Source organism: Podarcis vaucheri, assembly GCF_965113315.1.
Source record: "Podarcis vaucheri genome assembly, chromosome: 10".
NCBI classification, from domain to species: Eukaryota; Metazoa; Chordata; class Lepidosauria; order Squamata; family Lacertidae; genus Podarcis; species Podarcis vaucheri.
In genome coordinates, this window is record NC_138748.1 from 42,301,700 (window position 1) to 42,319,542 (window position 17,843).

Below are 17,843 nucleotides of genomic sequence, written 5' to 3' on the forward strand. Positions count from 1 at the left end.
AAGCATTTCAATTTCAAATATTCTGATTATTTCTACTTTTAGTTAAGTATTTTTAATTATTTACATGATTGGGTGGGCAGGTGCCCCCCCCCCGGGCAATGCCCATTCTGAGCTATTCTGTAGTAGGATAATTTCATCAGTATAGTAGTAATGTTTTTCTTAAAAGCACATTGATATTAACTCCATCCCAAAATAACATATTTAAGCTGTTTCTTTGTCTATCATTTGAAGCACTTTAGCTCAGAGCACCTTAGAAAAAACAACCCTTTTGCAGTAGCAGTAACAGATTAGTGATAATCAATTCAGCATTATTGAAGTTTCTGTTAACATCTTTATTGGGACAGGGAACCATTCACAAGAAACACAGATATATCTGTACAATTTGAGGGTATTTAACACACATTTAAGTTCTAATCTTCACTGGCTGTAATTGTTGCATCTCATTGCCATTCAACTCCCACCTTACAATTTTCCCATTAATATAGCTTCCACCTAAGATTTCACTTCATGCATCTGACAAAAGTTAACTTTAAATCAACAAAAGCTTATGCTATTCTTTTAAGTTGCTATAAGACTGTTGTGTTTGCTGCAATTTACCAACATAGTTACTTCTTGAGATTTTTTTTAGACAAAAAAAATCAGTTTTAATATATTGTCACCCCTGAGGCTTAGAACTTAAATGACATATGAGGGTAAAGGGTAGTAGAGGAGAGGGAAATTAATTAAATTAAAGTTTTAGTTCTTGTAACACACTTGAAAACCAACCGTTCCATGGGTGTAGCCAGGGGGGCAACTGCCCCCCTTCAAGTAAATAAATAAAAAGACTTTACTGACCAATTGCTTCACAGATAACTAAACTCTGCCCCCTCCACTAAAATAAATCCTGGCTACGCCCACGAACCCTTCCCTACAAAAACCACTCCTGTCCCATCAGAGCTGAAGCAAAGCAGGTGAACTTGTTCAGGGGCGGGCTGCTCCTGCCTGTCATCCAGTTGCCTCCGACAGCTGAAATGTTTCTATCAACAGCTATTTGCAGAAAATAAAATAAAATAATTAAGACATAAGCAAATGGTTAAACGGTCACCAAGTCGAGCTTTTTCTTCCTCTAGCTCCCATATTTCCTTCGTGCATAGTAACTAGCTCATATTTCTCATTCAATATAAAAGTGTCAGAATTTTTGAGCAGCTATTTATTTTTCCTCCCAATGGCCATGAGGATTTTACATCATCTGGAGATGGGGCTTTGTTCTCCTAGGGAACATTCCCTCCTGCTGCGGAATAAAGATAACCAATTTGACTTCTGTTGACTTTTTACCTAGCACACAACCTAAATTAATTTCCCCCCTCTTGCCAACATAAAGCCTGGCTCATTTCTCTTGATCTTTTGTTTCCCACTTGTGAAGAAACCTGTGTTTTGCATAAGGATGGAGTAAATGCCTGTTTTTGTAGTTCCTGAGGTGGGAGACAGACCATTGTTATGCTTCTTGTTCCCAGCCGGCCTTGATGCAACCTGATACCTGCACTGCACCTAAACAATCTCATTTAAATGTCTGTTAGCAACTCCCTCATTCCATCTGAAGACTGTGAGGGCATGGATGCAGACTCCATGGCTTCAGTATCAGCAAACTCTTTCCCCACCCCCCACCCCTCATTGTTCTATTTACTTAAGCATTTGGGGAAACTCAAAGCTCAGACACTATTTTGGTTGGCCAAAAAGTTATTGCCGTAATAAAGACTTTGGAATTTATCTCTTAGCCAGCATGGCTACCATTATTTTGTGTGTGGCTTGTTGTAGCTTTCCATGAATGAGCATCTCTGCTGCTTCACTCATCACCTATTGTGATTTGTTGTTTCCTAATCCATAAGGCAATACCAAATGATAACTTCAGGATGGCTAGTGATCATAGCTTGTTAGGGAGAAACAAACCAAGATTCCTTGTTTGGACATAATAGGAAGCCAAAGCTTCCTGGATTGCTTCCGTTGCCTCACGCCCGGAGTAGGAGTGAAGCAGGAGCAATTGGGCACTATGCACCAGCCTGCTCCTTGCTTGTAGTAAACTATAATCCAGGAACCCTGGTTTTTCATTACATGTGAAAATGTTCAAAGTCTTGCAGGGTCTCTGCTAAGATACAAGTAAGATCGCCCCAGCAACCTATCACAGAAGAAGGTGGCTGGCATGTGATCCCCAAATCCTCATGCAACTGTGGCACCGGTATCCAGTTACTGTTTCAGAACATTTTTCATTGTTTCATTTTAGTATGGAATGCTTTGAAATGTCTTTAAAAAAAAAAAAAAAGATCGCTGTGGGCTATATCTTTACCTGAAACCTGATAAGTACAGGATGTTCATTGTTTCCTACATTTGCCCTATGTGAGTTGGGTTGGGGAACAACTAGAACTGCAAAGGAGTGGGGGTGAAGGTAGCACACTCACCCCATGCCTCTCCTGTGCATATGTACTTAAAACTCATAAGAATGCCCAAAGATGGCTATACAGAGTCTATTTTCTTCTATTCCAAGCTTTGCAACAAGATTCCTGGCTGCCTGTAAGCACCGCCTCCTCTACCTCCCACCTGCAAACATAATAAACACATCTCAGGGGAGGGATGAGAGAAAACAGACCCACTGAAAGCAGACTCATTGAAGCTGACTTCCTGGGAGGGGCTTTTTGCTTGGCTGAAACTCCAAGCAGTATTCAGCAGATGGTTCATTCACACTTTCCTCCTTTCTGCCAGCAATTCAATATTACACCTTGCCTCAGCCTGGAAGCATTACTGAACTCTGCCGCACTCTCAACTTTTTTGAAAGATATGTAGGAGATTCATCTGAACCTCCCATATACATTCAAAATGTGGGAGGGGGGGAACACATCCTCACTCTGCAGCACCTGGTGTCACACATCCCTACCACCCACATCCTTTGTGCACATGTGATGGTGTTCTAGATGTGTACCAATGGACAGACATAGTTTTGCCCCAGGTTCCAGCCTTGAATGGAGCTGATGCTCATAATTTTGCATGTGCACAAAACCCATTCTCAGGGGGGCAAGGACCATGCATACTATTGGAGGATGTGACCTCCAAGTGTGAGTTAATCCTCAGCTCCTGAAACACCTTAATGGTTTGTTTGGACACAGCTAAGGAGATAATCTTCCTACTGCAAGTAGTGTTTCATTTCAGTTCATTGGTCTTCTTTATCTTATAGGAGGATGCTACCTTGCATGGGTAGCAGCTGCCCCCCCCCCCCGAAGCCTTCCCCCCCAACCAAAGCTTCCCCCTCCCCATAATGTCCTGTCTTGGGGATATTTTTACCTGTGAATTTTACCTGCTATCTTGCACTATCTAATGGTTGGAGGAGGACTGGGAGTAGTGGGTTGCCAAATTACTGTACATTATTTAGAAAAACAGCATGAGACTAAGCATTAGTTACAGGATGGTACAACTGTTCTCTCTCATCAACCCTTATAAGCAACAAGCCGAGTTGTGGTTTCTCAGTAATTCAGTCCAAAACTTTAACCTTGCAGTTGGTTTGCTTAGTTTTCTTGTGGGTTTGATCAGTGAATTTCAAAAATGAAATGTCTCACACATGTGGATGTCACACTGACATCCTACGCCCCCAGCTCAAAGGTCAAATATGTTCTCCTTAATCTCAGACAATGCAGACGAGTTGCAATTATTCAGCTGTCCCTGCGATGGATCCCCTGTGCATGGCCAGAGGTGATTGTTTTACATTTTCATGTCTGAACCATGCCACTGAAAATGTGCTCATGCTAATATTCTTTTTCTTAACACAAACATACAGTCACCAGTTGGCACTATGAATACACCTTTAGAAACAAAGGGTGCACAGGAATTTCAATCACTCACCTTTTGGCACCATTTCCCACAATGAAAGCTGTATGCCATAAATGTTAGTCTTGAAGGTGCCCCCTGGCAGTTCTTTTTGCTGCAACAAACTATGGTGGCTACCTCTCTAGAAGTTGTCTCTAAAACCACATCAAGACCAAGCTAGACTTTGGATTAATTGTACAGTTGGGCTGGTCCAGGGACTTGTAGAGGTGTTGTGCAAAGGATACAACACAATTTGGCACATTTATATTGATTATATGAAGAGGCTCTAAGAAACAGTTTATGAAGACTCCAGATGTGTCTCCATGTTGTCTGTGATGTTGTACTATCCCTTTCCTTTTGGTGATTCCTCTGGGAAGAAAAGAATGTTGGCAAATGCATGGCACAGCAGAATTTCTGAAGCATACCAACTTTTAGCATCTTACATCAAAGTTTCATTGTAAAGTCAGACTACTCTCGCTATCACTTCTGCTAGTGGTACTAGTTTTCCCCTAGGTACCTACTTTTCCTCCCTCAGGATTGTTTCCATTTTTCATTTTCCCCATACCAAAGACTGTTTCAGTGCCCTTCAACTCAATTTTCTCCCCTCCCCCAATCATTCCAGTTGTTGCTTTCCTAGCTCTCTGTGGAATGCTCATGCCTTGAAGCCCTCACAGTTGCTAAGCAACATCCCTCACTTCTCCATGTGGCTAGCTTCCATGGCAACATCTCTCTATTTCCTTTCTTTCAGCTGTTTGCTACCATAGTACCCCTGTCAAAGCAACCATCTGTGGCAGGGAGCAGCCAAAAAAATACCATGAATTAATTCCATTTTCACCTTGCTCTAATGTTTTGCAACAAAATGCCTCAAAGGTCTTGCTTTGACCACTATCACAGAGACATACATTTTTCATTTCTAGTGCAGTTGTTCTGTAATCCTAGTTTATTGCTCTAATTTTCTTCAGTCATCACATTAAGTATGCAAAGTTTTTTTTTTATAAAAAAAAATCCAGTCTCATTCATCATCAGAAAAACTCTGGGGAGGTAGGTAATTTTTATTCCCATTTCACAGATTGGAGAACTGTGACTGATCCAAGACCATTCACAGTTGATACAAAATCTTTTTTTTTTAGTTTAATTTTTATTAGTTTCAAATTCATTATGCAACACCAAACATTAAAGCAACAAAAAAGACAAACAAAACACAAGAAAACAACAAAAAAGAAGAAAAACATTACATAACATAAAACACCAACAAGTTAAACTTACAATAACTAAATAACTAAATCACACAATAGTTGACTTCCCTTCAACTCGGTTTTGGAATATGTTACAAAAGGTTTCCTATCTGCAGTTTCGTTTTCTTAAAACTCTTTGTGTCGCAAGCGTTATATCGAGCCTACTGTGATTTTTAGATTTTTTACATCTGTTTCAATATATGTCATAAATTTATTCCATTAATTATTAAACTTTGTACCTTTTTGGTTTCTTATTTTCTGTGTCATTTTTGCCAATTCTATATAGTCAAATAATTTTGATTGCCACTCATTTATAGTTGGGATTTTTGATGTCTTCCAGTTTTGTGCTATTAGTTTTCTAGCAGCCACAGTTGCATATTGGAAAAATGTTTGGTCTTCCTTTTTAATTTCTTCTCCAATTATCCCCACATTTTTGATAGGAGTTTTGATTTGTTTTCTAATATTTCTTCCTGGAATCTGGATTTTTTCCCGTTCATCCCATTCTTTTTATCTTCAGTCCACATAGCATTGATTTGATGAAATTGGATCCAGCCTGTCAATTTATTTTTTATCTCCTCATATGGCCAAATCTTCCATCAATTTTCTGTTTTTACTAGCAAATCTTCATAAGTCCATCTTTCTCCTTCAGTATTTATTTATTTTATTGTTAAGATGTCGATAGGTGATAACCACCAAGGGGTATTTCTTTCCAATAATTTTTTGTTTCTCTCCCATACTTCCAGCAGTGGCCCTCTAATAATACAGTGGTGCCTCGCAAGACGAAATTAATTCGTTCCGCAAGTTTTTTCTTCTTGCGAGTTTTTCGTCTTGCGATGCACGGTTTCCCATAGGAATGCATTGAAAATCAATTAATGCGTTCCTAGGGAAACCGACTTCAGACCAGGTCCGGGGACAGTCTGTCCCCCGACCTCTTCTGAAGGCTGGGGGGGGACAAGGGCTTTTCTTCCCACCCACCCCAGCATTTTAAAAAACCCCGGGACAGCGGAGGGCTTCTCCGCTGTCCGGGGCGATCTTAAAATGCTGGCGGGCGGCATTTTAAAATCGCCCCGGGACAGCGGAGGACTTCTCCGCTGTCCGGGGCGATTTAAAAGCCCCTGGGAAGGCAGGCAGGGGGGACAAAGACTTTTGCCCCCCGCCAGCCTTCAGAAGAGGTCCTGGACCTCTTCTGAAGGCTGGCGGGGGGCAAAAGTCTTTGTCCCCCCCGCCTGCCTTCAAAAGCTGTCCGGCCCAGGCTTCGCGGACCTCTCCGCGAGCAGCGGCAGCGCTGCCGCGGTTTGCGGAGAGTTGCCGGCATGCCAAAGCCTGCGCGCGCTGAGATCAGCGCGCCCAGGCTTCGCGGACCTCTCCGCGAGCAGCGGCAGCGCTGCCGCTGTTTGCGGAGAGTTGTCGGCATGCCGAAGCCTGCGCGCGCTGTGATCAGCGCGCCCAGGCTTCGCGGACCTCTCCTGCCTTCAAAAGCCGTCCGGGATAGCGGGAAGCTATCCCGGACTGCTTTTAAAATGCTGGCGGTGGGGAGCAAAGCCTTTCGGCCCCCGCCAGCCTTCCTGGACCTCTTCTGAAGGCCGGAGGGGGGGGGAAGGCTTTGCTCCCCACCGCTAGCATTTAAAAGAGGTCCCCGGAGATTTCCCTATGGGCTTTCGTCTTGCGAAGCAAGCCCATAGGGAAATTCGTTTTGTGAAGCGCCTCCAAAACGGAAAACCCTTTCGTCTAGCGGGTTTTCCGTCTTGCGAGGCGTTCGTCTTGCGGGGTACCACTGTATGATTAGAGAATCCTTTGTGGACCTTTTCCTTATTGTGCCATAAATAAGCGTGCCAACCAAATCTTATGTTGAAGCCTTCTAAATCTAATAGATCTGTGTTTTTGATAACAACCCAGTCTTTAACCCAGCAAAGGCATGAGGCTTCATAATACAACTTCAAATTTGGAACCGCAAATCCTCCCCTATCTCTTTGATCTGTGAGTAATTTGAATCTAATTCTTGGCCTTTTCCCTTGCCAAATAAATTTCGAGAGCACTTTCTGCCAATCTTTAAATACTGAGGTTCCCCTGATTATTGGTATATTTTGAAATAAGAACAGCAACTTCGGTAATAAACTCATCTTAATTGCCGCCATTCTTCCCGACTAAGAGAGTTTTATTCTATTCCAGGTATCCAGGTCCTTCCTTATTTCTTTCCATGTGTTTGTGTAGTTGTCTTCCATTAAATTTATATTCTTCATCGTTAGCCAAATTCCGAGGTATTTTACTTTTTTAGTTACTTTGATCCCGGTCTGTATTTCAAGATGGTTTTTTACCTCTTCTATCATATTTTTAGTCATCATTTTAGTTTTTGTTCTATTTAGTTCTATTTTAGTTTTTGTTCTATTTAGAACGCATGGTGCGGACCACCAAGGACAACCTTCGCCGCATGACGCAAGGGGACTGGGAGTACTGCCTTGCCACATTCCTTCTAGCACAGCACCCCCAGCTCAACGACTGGCCGGAGCCCCGCTGAACTACTAATGGGTCAGCGCCTTGCAATCAGATTGGACCGCCTTCACACCGATAGAGCTCAGGATGAGGTAGTGGTGGGGGAAGGCAGGAACCCCCGGACCTTCGAGGCCCAGGACCCAGTGTACGCAAAGAATTTTGGGGCAGGCCCAGCATGGGTACCCGCCACAGTCACCAGGGTCACTGGCCCAGTGTCGTACGAGGTGCTAACGGATGGGGGGCAATGCTGGTGCCGCCACTGCGACCAGATACGGCGACGATTCCCGGGAGAAACCCAGGAGGAGGACAGGTCAGAGGAGTCCCAAGGGAACAGTGGGGCAGTGAGGCCCATAGAGCAGGAGGGGCCAGCAGGAGAGGCAGAATCAGTAAATACAGAGAGGACCCATGAGGCCGAAAGGACACTGGAACCGGAACCACGACTGAGCGAGCCGGTTGCACCAGACCAAACAGCCCCATCACAGCCAGCATCCTTGGAACACGAGCCAGAACCTGGAGCCCAGACCAGGGAACACCCCAGGCCGCAACGCACACGTAGGCCGCCGGCATACCTTGAGGACTATGAATGCGACCTCCCGGGCAGGACTGGAACTTAGAGGGGAGGGGTGTTATGTACTGAGTTGAATAGGATCCAAACTGCAGCAGTCTGATTGGTCCTAGAACAATAGGATCCAAAATGCAGCAGTCTGATTGGTCCTAGAACAATAGGATTCAGAATGCAGCAGTCTGATTGGTCCTAGAACAATGCAGCAGTATGATTGGTTGGCAGGAACCACCCAATCCTGCTCTAGATAGAAGTGAATCCACAACCTGATTGGCTTACAGTAGAATTCCGGAATTAGCCAATCATGTGCAGCCCATTGTGTAAATAATGTATATAAAGTAGATACTGTGAGGGGACTTTCATTCATTCCTCCTCACCACTATGAGCTGAATAAAGAGCATGAAATCACTTTGCGACTCTGAGTATATTTCAGGGGCACCTTGCTGCACTTCTTTATCTTGAGATCAAAATTAGTCTGTGCAAAACCACCTGTTCACGTATCCTTTAAACTGAAAAACCCATGATGCAGTGTGACTGTACTATGCATGACCAAAAACATCCAGCATCTTTCATGTAAGTAATAAATCAATAATTTTGTAGAAAAGGGAGCACACATCAGAACCTGCCATAATTCAAAAGAGCAGATGGTGTTTCTATGATAATTACTACTTGGTTTCTGAAAATCCTTTTTGGATTTTCACATCCCTCGTGCAGCTGAAAGTAGTTTCAATCTTTTATTTTGTAATCTTGAAATACATAATTGTTAGACACCTCTGTACCCCTTCATCTTCCACAACGCTTTTAGGGAAATGCTTGTAAGCATTTATTCATGTTATTCATGAATGGTGAGGCGAAGAGTAACTCAGTTCTGAAAGTGTTGATGAACAGCAGCAGCATGGTTGACCAGAGAGACCTATGGTCATCTTATGACAGCTGAGAACCCTGGGAGCATGACAAAATCAGTGCTGATGGAGCTTGAAAACGCTCAGGTATATCAGAACTCCCCCAGTGGGGGGGGACCCCAAAAGCAAGCAGCATTGGAGAATGTCAGGGAAGGAGCAGAACTAAGAATCCTAAACTTCCACAGAACTTTGTCAAGACCCCAACAATGTCATAACGTTATGCTGGCAAAAGAGGTGGTGTGTTTACACTCCCACTGAAGTAACCTGAAACACCAGAAAACACTGCCTCCCCCAATTCCTATACAGCCATGACAGCACAGCATTGTAAGGATACAATAGGTGGAGGGAGAACCACCTTGAGCTCCTTTGAGATAAGGCAGGATATACATGTAGTAACTAGTTCTACAGCCAATCATAGTACACCAAGAGTAGCATATTAAACCCTTCCAGGAAAACTAACTCAAATGATAGATTTGAGTTACATGGGGTTCTGCCTCTAATACAGGTGGCAACCATTTTTGGTGCGTCCAATTGATGCATGATTGCCAATGCACAGTACAAATCCTTTAAATGTCACTCAGTTCTCACACTCTGTCCCTTCAATGTTGAAAACTGTGTAGGCTAAACAAATATCCCCCCAACAGATAGTAATGGAAGATCCTACACAGGAGATACACGGTACATTTGATGCTAAGAGGAAGGTCACAACAGCACCCAGGAACCTCAGCGCTGCCAGTTAATGAATGGCTGAATGCTGTCTTGATTGCACTGAGGCAGCACCCACGAGGTAGATATGTTTGGGTGGAAATTAATATCCAAGGGAATAAAACTTTGGGTGTAGGCACAAAATGAAGACAAAGTATTTTATAAAGGACTTAAGAGATGGATTTTTAATATGAAAATTGTTGCCTTATGAGAGACTACATGGGGAACTGAATTGGGGACTGGAATGTCCCCAATACAGAACAGAACTTCAGAGAAAAATATTAAAATTTCCCAGGGTAAACTACCTAAAATTTTCTTTGAAATGATGGATAATTTGGAACTTGCTGACATCTGGAGAATTAAAAATGGTGGTGTAAATGAATTTACATACTTCTCTGAGAGAGACATATCTTTCTCAAGACTAAATATTACATTGTTGGCTACTGGGGTGTACAAAGTTGACATATTACCAAAGACTTTTTCAGATCATAACCCAGTAATTATGACTTCCAAAAGGAAAAATGGTTCCTTTAGATTGAGGCTTAAGGGAACACTTTTACAACAACAACAACAACAACAACAACAACAAAGATTAAATGATTATTTGAGAATAATTTAGATAAAGACATAGGGATACAAATGGTTTGGGATGAGACTAAATCTTTCATAAGAGACTATTTCATATAACATAATTCTTTACTCAAAAGAAAGACAGGAGAAACTACAATTTTTTTTTGTCTGAAATTAGAAAGCAGAAAAAGAACTGATCTCCAACTAAGATAAATATTATATTTTGCAAATTAAGATGTTGCAGAGAGTTTTCTATGTTAACAATGCTGGAAATAGAAATGAAACTGAATTTTGCTAAACATTTTTTTTAAATTTGCTAACAACAAACTGGGGAAATGGTTGGCACATAAATTGCGGAAGGCGAAAGAGAGGAAAGTGATATTGAAGTTACAATATGGAAATGCTATAAGACAAATATGAAAAAGTATTTCATCAATATTATTGTAAGTTGTATAAAGGTCAAGTAACAACAACAACAAAAGGCAGCACCTGTGCTGTACTTTGGAAGTCCCTGCTCAGTAATACTAGACTGGCACCCTCACTATGCTATTTTAGATGCCTGTTCAAAGCTTTATTTCAACAGATCTTCCGCAGGACATAATTTTGTTACGTATCATGGTTTTTAGTATTTGCCACTGCCACCTGTGTTTTGTTGTTAATTGTTTTCCTTCTGGTCCTTCCTTCTGGCAAAGGTGCAGCAGTAAATGGTAAATAAAACAATACTGTCAACACAAAAGTTGTTCCTGGAACTAGAAGTAACCAACAAATGATTCCAGTCCTTATAAAAGACATAGTTAAAGTTTCTCATTTGATTCCATTGTGATGGTTCCATTCTATGGGTATGGTGGTGTTACAGCCAGCAGTGCTTCCAGTAAGACTTATTTCAATGTACAGAAATCAAACATAGAACTCTATCCATGCACCTGGATGACTTCTTTTCAGGCATATTCAGTCATGGAAGGGCACCAGGAAGCTTGCTGCTGTATCTCAAACTACATCTGTGATCAATGAGGATAGAAAATAAAATGTTCAAGAAAATGTGACTATTCGGTGTACTACTGAGCCAAGTGAGGTAGTGGAGGATTTCTGTAGATACCCAGAATTGTGTTTAACTCAAAACAATGCTGAAGAGAAAAGCAAATTCAGTAGCAATACCGAGGAAAGGAATGCAGACAATGTACCAAGTCCAATTTATGAGAATCATTAAAAAGAGGTTATCCATGGATGGCAGAGAATCATCATTGTGCAAAAGTGATAAAGTCAAGACGGTTTGTGCACAACCAAAGACATGCAGGGAACCATCCCAGTCGAATATCATCTGATGCATTGCATGGCAGAGATGAAGGGCAATAAGACCTGGGACAGCAGTTGATGAAGGAAACAAAATGACAAGAAAAACAATTTCTTATCTACAAACAAGATCAAAGTGGTGGCACATAGGCTGTGTTGTAAACAAAAATTGCCCTTTTCCCTTATGGGGTATCCAAGAGCCCACATAGAGTCCTTACATAGGTTCCCTATTGGTAGGAGAAGATAACAGAGGCCAACCAGAGAATATTGAGAAGCAAAGCAGCTAGTAAGCTTGATCTTTATTGAACTGTTGCAACAGGGTGCTCCCCTCACCCGCAGGAGAGGAAGAGGAACCCAGAACAATGGTGCGCAAGGCCTTATAAAGACTTTTGAAATTGCCACCCTGTAGATCAAGACCACCCCCAGAAACATCATACCTACATCACAGAAAAGGCGATCGAAAACAGAAATTTGAATGTTGTTTTTCTCCTGTCATTGTTTATCTCCTGTCTGGCAGGTTACTTGATTGGATTGCCTGGGGAGCCTGGCCAGTCTTTTGTAATGTTAAATACTTAGTGGGCCAGGTCACAGGCTCACACCTATTCATATCTTAAATGTGCCCTTAAGATAGGATTTGCGATGAAAGAGACAATGGGGAGGTTTTCCCACTTTGACCTTGGAGAGAAAACATTTGTTCAGTTTAGGAATCAAAATGGTTCCAGGTTGGTCTTCCTGTGCTGATCTATGTACGTGCTTGGTTGGTACACTTATGAACATTACCATATATCTAAGACCATAAAATTTCTATCACAGCTGCAGCCAGGCCAAACCTGTACTATTGGTCTCCTGAAAAATGGCAACAGAGACTCATTGACACCAGTTCTAGTCAACAATACATTAACAATAGTAATGAGCACATGTGCATTTGAGTCTTAGAAATATTCTGTATAGTGTTTTGTGACTGTCAAAAATATAAGGAGTTTGTGGTGAGGGTGGGTGTGTCCACTCATACATATAAAAGAAAGAGAGGTGCTTTGTTATTACAGCACAAACCAGTGCCAGACGGTATTGTTAAAAACAATTGTGAAACTGCGGTATGCAGCTTAGTATCAATATTTCTACAAGGTTTTCCAAGAGTGAAAGAAAACAGCAAATGTTCGGAAGCAGATTAACCAGAGCTGCAAAGGGCAGCCTACAACCGTGCAATGTTTATTGTGCATCTATCTAATAAGATTGGAATTAGAGAGGTTACTGGTGGAGGCCACACAGTTGCTGTCACCATAAGACATTGTCTATGAGCAGAATGCCAGCATATTGCAAAGGTGAGAGAACCACTTCAGTAGTGGCACCCGCCCTGTGAAATGCCCTCCCACCAGATGTAAAGAGAAAAACAACTACCAGACTTTTAGAAGACATCTGAAGGCAGCCCTGTTTAGGGAAGCTTTTAATGTTTGACAGACTACAGTGGTACCTCGGGTTACAGATGCTTCAGGTTACAGACTCTGCTAACCCAGAAATAGTACCTCAGGTTAAGAACTTTGCTTCAGGATGAAAACAGAAATAGCACAGCGGCGGGAGGCCCCATTAGCTAAAGTGGTACTTCGGGTTAAAAACAGTTTCAGGTTAAGAACGGACCTCCAGAACGAATTAACTTCTTAACCTGAGGTACCACTGTATTGTAATATTTTGTTAGAAGCTACCCAGAGTGGAAGGGACGCGGGTGGTGCTGTGGGTTAAAAGTACCCTAGTCTCAGACTACCAGCTGATCATAGGCATTTTGCAAGTTGTTTTGCTTGCACATGTTGATTCTGAATAACACAGGCAGAAACAGGTTACCTGATTTTTTTAAAAATGTATTTTTATTAAATATTTTCTTGATTTACAAGGTATGTGCAATGTCTCTTGTATTTTTTTCCATGTAACACTTTAAAAAAAACAAAAACAAATCGGTTTCATTTGTTGAGACATTAGGAAGAATAGGGGGAAAGAGGTGGAGGGGGTAAAGATGAGTGGGGGTGGGGTCTGGTGGTGATGTTTCTATTTTACTTAATATATGTGGGGTTTTGTGTCAGCGTTGCTTGTGCGGGTTCTCTGCTGTTCACTTGTGTTCCTTTGGTGGTGAGAGGTTGGGGTTGGCCTAGAGTGTGGCTGTTAATTTGTGGTTGGCTGTGGTGGTTCTACATCTATTTCAGTGTGGTCTCAAGCCCAGTTTTAGCACCAAAAGACTGGTGGTTACCCCGTGTGATGACGTTTATTGGGAGAGAATCAGGAGAGAACAATCCAGTTATTGGATTTCTCAGCCTTTTCTGGGAGGGGATGCTCTCCTTAAAAAGGTTCATATTCTAGAAGTACTACTGGGTTCCAATCTGTCACTAAATCCCAAGTGTTTTCTGTGGAGGAGTACTTATGCCCAGCTTGGTCTGGTTCATCAGCTATGGCAAATCTTACCCGAGGAAGACTGGCCTCAGTAGTCCATTCTCTAGTGACTTGCCTTGACTACTACAATGCACACTCTATGTTTGAAGATAGTTCCAAAGCTGCAGCTAGTGCAGAATGCAGCTGCTAGGTTGGTGGCAGGAACAATCTAATAGAATCATATGGCATCAGTTTAAAAAGTGCTGCACTGCCTACCAGGTCCAATTCAAGTTGTCGACACTAGTGCAAAAAGCCCCAAATGGCTTGTAACCCAAGTAACTAAATGAATGCCTTCTCCACTATCAACCATCTTGGGTCCTATGGTCAGCAAAGGAGGCCATTGGTGGTAGTGGTGTTGCTATGTGCCACCTGTTTGTGCTAACCTAGGTAAGGAATTCTTGGTGCCAGTCCTCTATTTGTGGAATGCTCTCCCTGGTGAAGTATGTCTGCCTCTTTTATTATTAACATTCAGAAGGAACCTTGATATTATTAGCTTAGGGTATGAAATGTTTAATGCCTTAAATTTAATTTTAATGAATTGTATTGTTTTGCTAATCTTTTATTTGCCACCATGGGCTCCTTGGGAAGCATAAATTTCAGTCTCAGAGGCAGTATATCTCTGAATACCAGTTGCTGTGAATCACAAGATTGGGGAGGGGGGCTTTTGTGTTTAGCTCTTGGGCGTGGGCATTTTTACAAGCACCTTACTGGCTTTTGTGAGAACAGGACGCTGGACTCTATGGACCTTTCTTCTGATCCAGCAGAGTTCTTCTTTTGTTCTTATACATACTGCTCATGGTACACTCTGGGGGACGAGTTACATTGCATCCTATTCTTCAGGATGCAGATGGAAATAAGATGGTTGCTGACATGGAGGCAGTTACATTTTGTTTCCTTCCTTCCCGTTCAAGGGAAAACGTTGCTATACATTGAAGCAATATAAGTGTGTCTTCCTTGTGCATCTACATTTTGCCTGCAACTCTGCCAGCATACTGTCACTGGCAGAACAGCTCTGCTGGCAGGGTGTACCACTGTTGTAGCTTGTCATTTATTTATTTTATTTCTCTATTGCCTTCTCTTGAGGAGTACAGAGCAGTTTACAATATAAAAACACAACTATGCATAAAATAATAGCAAACAAAAACAATACCCCCCACCACAGTTTAAAAGGCCATAGATGGTTGAATTAGCCAAAGGCCTGGAAGAACAGAAATGTTTTGTCTGGTATCTAAAGACATGCAATGAAGGCACCAGGTGAGTCTTGCTGGGGAGAGCATTTCATAATTGGAGAGCCACTGCAGAAAATGTCCATTCTTGTGTTGCCATCCTCCTGATCTCTCGTAGAAGAGGCAGACAAAGAAGGACCTCATATGATGATTGCAAGATCCAGGTCAGTTCATATGGAGAGAGGCAGTTCTTGAGGTATTGTGGTCTTGAGCCGTCAGTGGGTACTTAAGGGTATGCAGTACTGGCACTGTTCTTTTGTTGTTGTTAAAAGTGTGGCACTTACCGTCACAACTTCCTGGTACATAACAGAACCTATTTTTCTAGAAAAAAAGCACTGGATACATTATTTAAAACATGCAACAAATTCAACAGCCACAACACAACCAATTATTACATATTTAAAACCAATCCAGAATTCATTCTGTCACATGGGCCAGAAAGGTAGTGCCTGATTGGAGCTTTAGTACTCTCTTCTCCTTTTTCCTACTGAATTTGAGAATTGACTTGAGACTTCTATTTGAGAATTGACTTGAGACTTTCTAATGCAGTATATACTCCAATCCCTGATAAAAGTCAACATGTAAAGGCTTAGAAAAGAAATCATTGTTCTCAAGAGGCATTCATGTGTTTGCACACAATACGGCAGGCCAGCTGGGAATGCTGATCCAATACTGAACCTGGCAGGAATTATGATTCTCACTATTTTCCACATGATCAACCACTGTGCACCAAAAATGCTTTCCCCCCAGTATTGTGTACTCCCACAATTTCTTAACTGTGCTGAATTCATCCTGACACGATTTTCAGAACAGTTTACAACAGCATTACTACATAGAATTGCCATATTTCAAACAGTGAAAAAAAGTTGTTGAGCTTTTGGGGCAAAAATTCACACACAAAGCTAGTTTTATGGAAAAATGGCAAAAGGGGCTGCCATATGTCCAGATTTTCCCAGACATTTCCCCAATTTCTGCCCGGTCACTGCTGCCAACTGCAGTATTCTGGATATGTCCGGGGCAATCCAGACGTATGGCAACCCTAAGCACACAGGATTTGTAGAGGAATAATGGTTTTATTTAGTGCCCCCCCAAGCAGGATTGAACAAAACTGAGCAGCTGTGAGTTGCATCAGCCCCCACCCCATATTGCCAATTAGTGCTCCTTTCCTGGCACTAAATAGAATGGGAGAGTTCATAAACTCAGAACAAATGAAAAATATTGACAAAATACCATACGCCAGAAGTCATGACACAGTAACCATCCACAGAATGTCCATGACATTCATGCAATCCTAATCCATAAAATTTGTGAGATATTGTGCTGTCTTTCTTCACGAAATACTGGACTTGTTAGCACTAAAAACTACTTCATATGCTGGGGAATGAGAGCTCCGCAACAGAAAAAAAAATTAAGAACTCCTGTGAATAAAGTCAGTGTACAAATTAAAACAATAAACTTTACACAGGCAGTTAAAACTCATGTCCTAGTATACCTTCTTTTTTTTGCAACTCTAGGTAATTATGGATAAACAATTTAAAAGTTACACTTACTAAATAAAATAAAACACATGGAAGTAGTCTTAGTAAATAAATGGATACATCACCTAGCTGTAGTATCAATATTTATATCCAATTTAGTGTCAAGGGAACCAACTATTGTGATAAAAGGAAAAGGAAAAAGCGGCTGCTAGAAATAACACTGGTGTTGTTAGGACACCAGTACCTATTTTTATGTTATTTCTGCACAAAACAGCAGTGCCCCTTGTTTTACTTTTAATTATTTTGATCCAGCAGTTGCAGTTGGGAAGAGGTGTTGAGGACTAGTGACTCATCTCCGACTAAAAGGTGGAGCTTCCCTCCAGGAACACCATTATTCTCACACGTATACAGTTACAAGCAAACAGCGCCTGCTGAGCCAGAAGGGGAGAACTTCTTAACTTTCGTTCGCTTCATAAGCTCCAGAAACACCACCCGCGTCCTCACTAGTTAACTGGGAGCGAGCGAGCAGTGCCGTTCCTCCTTAAATCCCTTATCAGCCGCTCGTCGCGCTGACCAATGATATCCTTAATCCTAGGGGGGGAGGAGCAACGAGCAAAATATGCTAAATAATTGTGATTCATTTGCATAACTGTTGAAACGGCCAAAATGCGGATTGGCCGGCGGGGGGAAAAAAGCAGCTCGGAGCATCCGGCCCCCTGCTTCCCGGTAGGAGGTGTGGCCAAAAGGGAGTGGGAGGAGAGATCGGTGCTCATTTGCATAACGGCCAAACGTATGCTGTAGGTTGTGTTTTTTTGAATCGGCGGCGGCAGCGGAGGCAGACGGCAGCGGCCGTGGGCAGAGCACTGAAGCGCGGGCGGCGGCGGCGGAGGACGCGCGCGCAGGTACCACTCGGACTCTGAAGGGCAGGGAGGGAGCGAGGCTGCTGGGTACGAGTCAGGGCTTGCGTCGGAAACGGCGGCAACCAACGGCAGTTTTACCAGAAAGCAACTGGACTAGTCACCTCAGGCTGCGTTTTGTCGCAAGGGAAAGGCTTCTTCTTTTCTCTCGGATTCCTCCAACCTGCTTCTCACGGATCTAGGCTGCTCTGGAGGCTCCCTGCGGCGCTCTGCTGCCCCCAGCGG

General features: G+C 42.4%; 1 protein-coding gene and 1 long non-coding RNA gene across 3 annotated transcripts in view; one reads left to right on the forward strand and one right to left on the reverse strand.

The window, feature by feature from the left end:
- Nucleotides 1-107: 107 nt before the first annotated feature.
- On the reverse strand, nt 108-17,815 carry LOC309541867. Of its 2 annotated transcripts, none has more exons than XR_014223989.1 (3): nt 17,723-17,815; nt 3,865-4,197; nt 108-1,026 (listed from the first exon to the last, which is right to left on the reverse strand). It is a non-coding gene; the product is annotated as an uncharacterized lncRNA (long non-coding RNA). The 2 variants fall into 2 exon arrangements; XR_014223990.1 differs by lacking the exon at nt 17,723-17,815 and adding an exon at nt 4,350-4,941.
- ATF7IP (activating transcription factor 7 interacting protein) overlaps nt 15,767-17,843 on the forward strand; it is a 75,888-nt gene continuing 73,811 nt past the window's right edge. The window contains exon 1 of the mRNA XM_082239997.1: nt 15,767-17,603. The gene's annotated coding sequence lies outside the window, so the exon portion shown is untranslated. The remainder of the gene's footprint in view (nt 17,604-17,843) is intronic.